The sequence below is a fragment of the Petromyzon marinus genome, unplaced genomic scaffold, assembly GCF_048934315.1.
Source record: "Petromyzon marinus isolate PM22_M1 ecotype Great Lakes invasive population unplaced genomic scaffold, UKy_Petmar_22M1.pri1.0 PM_G_Scaffold_19, whole genome shotgun sequence".
Taxonomy (NCBI): Eukaryota; Metazoa; Chordata; class Hyperoartia; order Petromyzontiformes; family Petromyzontidae; genus Petromyzon; species Petromyzon marinus.
The window spans coordinates 2,120,772-2,129,157 of NW_027422750.1; positions in this window are offsets into that span (position 1 = coordinate 2,120,772).

Here is an 8,386-nt window from a genome sequence, read left to right on the forward strand (position 1 = left end):
CACAGAGACAATTTCAACCGAGAAGATGGATTCTGGCTTAGTAACCATTGGAAAGATGTTTTAAACCATTTCCGTTCTTAATTAATTGTATTTTATGATGACCTTCAGACCGCAGCTCTTTCGCTGGCATTGACTCTTAATACCTCTCACACCACGGTTAATGGTATGGTTTACAACATGGAGTATAACAGCGCCTCGCAGCTGTCTCTCTCCCCCTCCTCCATTCCGACCATGGATGAACTCGTCCGTCTGAACGGGGCTCGTAGCTATGCGTGGTGCTAAACTTGAGGGTAAGAATCCACCCATTTTTTCGCCATATAGCATTGTGATATATAACGACTTATTGTTGGTAGCTTAGCTGATTGGAGAATCTATAGAGTTTATTGATAACATTGAGGTAAATTTTGATTTAAAGCTTTCGTGACTGCAGTAATTCATATTCTTAGTTTTTTCGGTAAAGTCACGTTGAAGAGAAACAACAAAATAACAATATATATAAAACAATAAAAAATTCTCACGACGTTTCGACCATAACTCAAACGGTCATCATCAGGTATGTTGGTTTGCATAAATTTATTTTTAAACGGCACATTTATTTATTTATAAAAAACGTTGGCGTCACGCGTAGCGATTTGGCAGTTTGCCCAGGACTAGTCCATCTATTTTTTTTTTGAAAAGAGGAGGGGGGAGACGAAATTTTTTATAATGTATGCTGTCTGAAAGCCACTGTAAGCGTGAACAATCAATTAAGAACTGAAATGGTTTATCAAATCTTTCCAATGATTGCTAAGATAGAATCCATCTTCTCGGTTGAAATTGTCTCTGTGTTTGTATATGTGGATAGCCTCATGAACGAATCTCTCATGGAAGCCAGATGGCTTACAAAGAACCTCCGTTTTGGAAAAGTCAATGGCATGTGAGCCTACTGAATTAGAACAATGATCTGCTACGGCCGAGGTGTTGGTCCTACCGTGTTTAAGGTCTGCTTTATGTTCACGAATGCGGTCCGAGACATGGCGTTTGGTTTCTCCAATGTAACTACTACCACAGAGGCAACTTAGTTTGTAGACACCAGGGTATTGTATGTCCGGAATCACATCTTTTACAGACGGAACCAGATCACGGATTTTATGTAATGTGTTGAAACGGACCTGGATCTTGTGTTTATTCAAGATTTTGGAGATCTTTTTTGTGATCCCAGCAATGTAGGGTAAAGTGATGGTTTTGAAAGGCTCCTCAAGAGGGTTCTTCTTCATGGTTTGAGTGATAGCTTTGCGGATTGTATAGTCGGAGTAACCATTAGCCCTAAGAGCTTGGTGTACGTGCTTGAGTTCACTGCTTATGTGTTCCTGGTCGGATATGCATTGGGCTCTATGATACAGAGTCTTGATGAGAGAATTCTTCTGTGATGGATGGTGGTGGGAATCCGGTTTCAGATAAGCATCCGTATGGGTAGCTTTCCTGTAGACAGAGTGGCTCATTGAACCATCAGGTCTCTTTTTAATTAGGACATCCAAAAAAGGTATCTTGCCATCTATTTCGACTTCCATGGTAAATCTGATGGCTGGGTGTATGGAATTGATGTGGTCGAAGAATTGGTCTAGAGCAGGCCGGCCATGTGGCCAGATGACAAAAGTGTCATCCACGTACCTCTTCCATAAGGTTGGGCGCAGAGTGGCAGTCTGGATGGCGTCAGTCTCAAATTTCTCCATGAAAATGTTAGCTATAACTGGAGAAAGGGGGGAGCCCATTGGGGTGCCCTCAGTTTGTTTGTAGAAAGTTCCATTCCAAGTGAAGTATGTATTGGTTAAACAGTGTCTCACCAAGGGGGGTACCTCAGTGTTTAGTCCTTGATGAACCAAGTCTTCAATGATTGCAATGGTGTCAGGTACAGGAACCTTGGTGAATAAGGAAACTACATCAAAACTGACAAGCAGGTCGTCTGGGGACAGGGAAATACCCTTGATTGTCGATACCAGGTGAGTAGAATTTTGTACCGCAGAGGTGGTCTTTCCAGTGAAAGGACGCAGGATTTCAGACAAAAAACGAGCTAGTTTGTAGGTGGGGGAGCTGATAGTAGAGACTATGGGACAAAGAGGTGTATCAACTTTATGTATTTTTGGTAAGCCGTATAATCTTGGTGGCCTGGCAGCAGAAGGTTTCAACGAAAACTGTTTAGATTGATCAATTAATGCGGTTGAATCAGAAATTATTTTGTTGGTTTGTGTGACGAGGCTGTTGGTGGGATCTCTTTTTATTTTTGTATAACTACCATCGTCGAGTAATTCTTTAATTTTGTTGTTGTATTCTATTTTATCCATGATGACAGTAGCATTGCCTTTGTCAGCTGAGAGGACTACAATATCATTCCTCTTTTTTAATTTATATAATTCAAAACACTCATCTTTGCTGAGGTTGCTAGCTGGCATCTTAGCGTTTTTGAGGGTTGCAGCGATTTCAGATCTTGCTACGTCTGCAGCGATGTGACCCAGGCCCCTGAGAGCAACGTCTACTTGGGCAATTATATCATTAACTGGTATGTGTTTAGGTGTGACTGCAAAGTTTAGACCTTTAGCTAAAACGGATTTCAGACCATCGGAAATAGAACTGTTACTGCGATTAATTACGACTTTATTAACGTCTAACTTTTTGGTATGTGGGTCCGGTCTTTTGTTGAAGAGGAGGTTAAATTTGGAAATCAGGTTTTCCTTACATTTGGTCGACATAGTAGCAGCTGAAGAGGCAGTCATATTGTCTACATGTTCCCAATCCGATGTGGACATTATTGCCGTCAATGATAAGTGTGATTTGTAGAGTGTCTTGTCTAACTGATCTAGTTCTGTGCGTATAAGTCTGATTTTTTCTGAGATAAGAGCTAAGCTAGTTTTGAAAAGAATTCGTTTCGCATTAGAAGAAGTTACAGCAGCAGAGGTCAGTGTAAATGCGATTGGTATTACCCCAGAGTTGCGGCATCTCTTCAGGAAGGTGAGAGACTCTATCAGCTGAGCTTTCTTATCCCGGAGTTTGTTGAAGGATCTTAAAGTTATTCAGTAGGCTCACATGCCATTGACTTTTCCAAGACGGAGGTTCTTTGTAAGCCATCTGGCTTCCTTGAGAGATTCGTTCATGAGGCTATCCACATATACAAACACAGAGACAATTTCAACCGAGAAGATGGATTCTATCTTAGCAATCATTGGAAAGATTTGATAAACCATTTCAGTTCTTAATTGATTGTTCACGCTTACAGTGGCTTTCAGACAGCATACATTATAAAAAATTTCGTCTCCCCCCTCCTCTTTTAAAAAAAAAATAGATGGACTAGTCCTGGGCAAACTGCCAAATCGCTGCGCGTGACGCCAACGTTTTTTTATAAATAAATAAATAAATGTGCCGTTTAAAAATACATTTATGCAAACCAACATACCTGATGATGACCATTTGAGTTATGGTCGAAACGTCGTGAGAATTTTTTTATTGCTTTATATATATTGTTATTTTGTTGTTTCTCTTCAACGTGACTTTACCGAAAAAACTAAGAATATGAATTACTGCAGTCACGAAAGCTTTAAATCAAAATTTAATCGCCTCTACGGGGAGGGTTTTCACATAACTTTAAGATTCTTCAACAAACTCCGGGATAAGAAAGCTCAGCTGATCGAGTCTCTCACCTTCCTGAAGAGATGCCGCGACTCTGGGGTAATACCAATCGCATTTACACTGACCTCTGCTGCTGTAACTTCTTCTAATGTGAAACGAATTCTTTTCAAAACTAGCTTAGCTCTTATCTCAGAAAAAATCAGACTTATACGCACAGAACTAGATCAGTTAGACAAGACACTCTACAAATCACACTTATCATTGACGGCAATAATGTCCACATCGGATTGGGAACATGTAGACAATATGACTGCCTCTTCAGCTGCTACTATGTCGACCAAATGTAAGGAAAACCTGATTTCCAAATTTAACCTCCTCTTCAACAAAAGACCGGACCCACATACCAAAAAGTTAGACGTTAATAAAGTCGTAATTAATCGCAGTAACAGTTCTATTTCCGATGGTCTGAAATCCGTTTTAGCTAAAGGTCTAAACTTTGCAGTCACACCTAAACACATACCAGTTAATGATATAATTGCCCAAGTAGACGTTGCTCTCAGGGGCCTGGGTCACATCGCTGCAGACGTAGCAAGATCTGAAATCGCTGCAACCCTCAAAAACGCTAAGATGCCAGCTAGCAACCTCAGCAAAGATGAGCGTTTTGAATTATATAAATTAAAAAAGAGGAATGATATTGTAGTCCTCTCAGCTGACAAAGGCAATGCTACTGTCATCATGGATAAAATAGAATACAACAACAAAATTAAAGAATTACTCGACGATGGTAGTTATACAAAAATAAAAAGAGATCCCACCAACAGCCTCGTCACACAAACCAACAAAATAATTTCTGATTCAACCGCATTAATTGATCAATCTAAACAGTTTTCGTTGAAACCTTCTGCTGCCAGGCCACCAAGATTATACGGCTTACCAAAAATACATAAAGTTGATACACCTCTTCGTCCCATAGTCTCTACTATCAGCTCCCCCACCTACAAACTAGCTCGTTTTTTGTCTGAAATCCTGCGTCCTTTCACTGGAAAGACCACCTCTGCGGTACAAAATGCTACTCACCTGGTATCGACAATCAAGGGTATTTCCCTGTCCCCAGACGACCTGCTTGTCAGTTTTGATGTAGTTTCCTTATTCACCAAGGTTCCTGTACCTGACACCATTGCAATCATTGAAGACTTGGTTCATCAAGGACTAAACACTGAGGTACCCCCCCTGGTGAGACACTGTTTAACCAATACATACTTCACTTGGAATGGAACTTTCTACAAACAAACTGAGGGCACCCCAATGGGCTCCCCCCTTTCTCCAGTTATAGCTAACATTTTCATGGAGAAATTTGAGACTGACGCCATCCAGACTGCCACTCTGCGCCCAACCTTATGGAAGAGGTACGTGGATGACACTTTTGTCATCTGGCCACATGGCCGGCCTGATCTAGACCAATTCTTCGACCACATCAATTCCATACACCCAGCCATCAGATTTACCATGGAAGTCGAAATAGATGGCAAGATACCTTTTTTGGATGTCCTAATTAAAAAGAGACCTGATGGTTCAATGAGCCACTCTGTCTACAGGAAAGCTACCCATACAGATGCTTATCTGAAACCGGATTCCCACCACCATCCATCACAGAAGAATTATCTCATCAAGACTCTGTATCATAGAGCCCAATGCATATCCGACCAGGAACACATAAGCAGTGAACTCAAGCACGTACACCAAGCTCTTAGGGCTAATGGTTACTCCGACTATACAATCCGCAAAGCTATCACTCAAACCATGAAGAAGAACCCTCTTGAGGAGCCTTTCAAAACCATCACTTTACCCTACATTGCTGGGATCACAAAAAAGATCTCCAAAATCTTGAATAAACACAAGATCCAGGTCCGTTTCAACACATTACATAAAATCCGTGATCTGGTTCCATCTGTAAAAGATGTGATTCCGGACATACAATACCCTGGTGTCTACAAACTAAGTTGCCTCTGTGGTAGTAGTTACATTGGAGAAACCAAACGCCATGTCTCGGACCGCATTCGTGAACATAAAGCAGACCTTAAACACGGTAGGACCAACACCTCGGCCGTAGCAGATCATTGTTCTAATTCAGTAGGCTCACATGCCATTGACTTTTCCAAGACGGAGGTTCTTTGTAAGCCATCTGGCTTCCATGAGAGATTCGTTCATGAGGCTATCCACATATACAAACACAGAGACAATTTCAACCGAGAAGATGGATTCTATCTTAGCAATCATTGGAAAGATTTGATAAACCATTTCAGTTCTTAATTGATTGTTCACGCTTACAGTGGCTTTCAGACAGCATACATTATAAAAAAATTCGTCTCCCCCCTCCTCTTTTAAAAAAAAAATAGATGGACTAGTCCTGGGCAAACTGCCAAATCGCTGCGCGTGACGCCAACGTTTTTTATAAATAAATAAATGTGCCGTTTAAAAATAAATTTATGCAAACCAACATACCTGATGATGACCGTTTGAGTTATGGTCGAAACGTCGTGAGAATTTTTTATTGTTTTATATATATTGTTATTTTGTTGTTTCTCTTCAACGTGACTTTACCGAAAAAAACTAAGAATATAACATTGAGGTAGTTTATATTTTAGTTTTTTTATTGGTTTACTATATAGCATTCATTATATAGTGTAGTGTATACTCAGTTACTGTTAATAGCTCAGATGTGTAGGCTTTGACTTTAACATAGCCATTTCTGTGACCAGTCACAAGCTAATCACTCAGTTATTTCAATGCTTAATTCTCCTGTTTGATTTGTACTAGGTGCCTCTCTGAATGTGTATGCTTTGACTTTAACATAGCCATTTCTGTGACCAGTCACAAGCTAATCACTCAGCTATTTCAATGCTAAATTCTATGCTAATTCCTTTGTCAAGGGGTGCCTCTGTGGATGTGTATGCTTTGACTTTAACATAGCCATTTCTGTGACCAGTCACAAGCTAATCACTCAGCTATTTCAATGCTAAATTCTATGCTAATTCCTTTGTCAAGGGGTGCCTCTGTGGATGTGTATGCTTTGACTTTAACATAGCCATTTCTGTGACCAGTCACAAGCTAATCACTCAGCTATTTCAATGCTAAATTCTATGCTAATTCCTTTGTCAAGGCGCTCTGTTTCTTCTCACACAGCTTAAAGGTCACGGTCTGAGCTTGGCAGTGTTCGCTCCAGCGCTGTCCTCCAGACAGTCTCGTCCCTTCACCTGATGAAGGCCGCTTGTGTTGTGGCCGAAACGTCGTGAGAATTTTATTGTGTTATTTTATTTTATCAATTTATTATTATGTTCTCATTCTATGTGACTTTACCGAAAGAACCAAAGAAGAGGAATCCTTGCAGTCACGAAAGCTTTAAATCAAAACCTGCATGGGTATTTTGTGCCACCAAACACTCCACCCCCCGTTGTTGATGAAGCAGATGTTGAGAGAGTGGAGAGTTTTCCATACCTGGGCAGTGTGCTCATGACCGGCTCTGGTTTGACAGCAGAGGTCTCGCTCAGAATCGGTCGACCGGCATTACGAGAAGAGACGGAGTGCTGTTGGATTTGGAGCTGAGTGTCTCAATCGGTCTCTGTGGAGGAGGCTCGTGTAGGAATCTGCTACTGGGCAGTTGGAGGCAGGCGCCCTCCGTAAGTTCCGTTCGGCACTTCACGTGGCCTTAACGTGCACACAGCCTGGCACAATCGCCGTGGTAACGTCACGGCCACTTAGTGGCGAATGGCGGTTGTGTTTGGAGATCTGAAGTGTAGCAGTTAGCGCTACGCTGCACCACGAACCTGACGACCCAAGTTCGATTCCCACTCGCATCCAACATCGGTGACGATTATTTGAACCGGTCTAGGGCCTCCCCTAGGTCGACTCCGCCTCAAATGAGTTCCTGGTGCGGTGTGTAAACATCGCCACTGGGGAGACAAAGGCGGCTGGGCGTTGTGTTGGCCACCCACCCCCTTCGTGTGCCATGCCGGCCTTCATAGGTGCTCGCTAACAGCACTTGCCCCAACGGTCTGTTAAGGCTACACGGGGGATCTTTGTCTTTTTGCGACCCGGTGAGTGTGTGCAGCAAGTGTCTCTGCTGGGCGTATCAGAAGGCAACGAAAATAAGGACAACTTGGCAGTCACACAGACACAGTGACACACATGCGCAGAGACAGACACACATGCAGAGACACAGACACACACGCAGAGACACATAAACACACACGCAGAGACATAGACACACACAGACACATGCAGAGACAGACACCGATACAGACACATAAACACAGATACATGCAGACACACGCAGAGACACACACACACCGATACAGACACACACAGACACACACATAGACACACGCAGAGACAGGCGTGTGTTTGTTGGGATGGTTAAAACAAAGCATTGTTGTTGTGTTTGTTGTTGTTGTTGGGGAGTTTTTGGTGTTTTCACTTTGGGAGTTCATAGATGAGAGATGTAAACATCTCTAATAAATACATCAGTCAGTGGGTTCATAATGGTCATGTCAGAGACACTGACACCCTGGGTTCAAGCCCTGGGTCTGGGTGTCTCTCTCTCTCAGTGGGTTCATAATGGCCGTGTCAGAGACACTGACACCCTGGGTTCAAGCCCTGGGTCTGGGTGTCTCTCTCTCAGTGGGTTCATAATGGCCGTGTCAGAGACACTGAGACCCTGGGTTCAAGCCCTGGGTCTGGGTGTCTCTCTCTCAGTGGGTTCATAATGGCCATGTCAGAGACACTGACA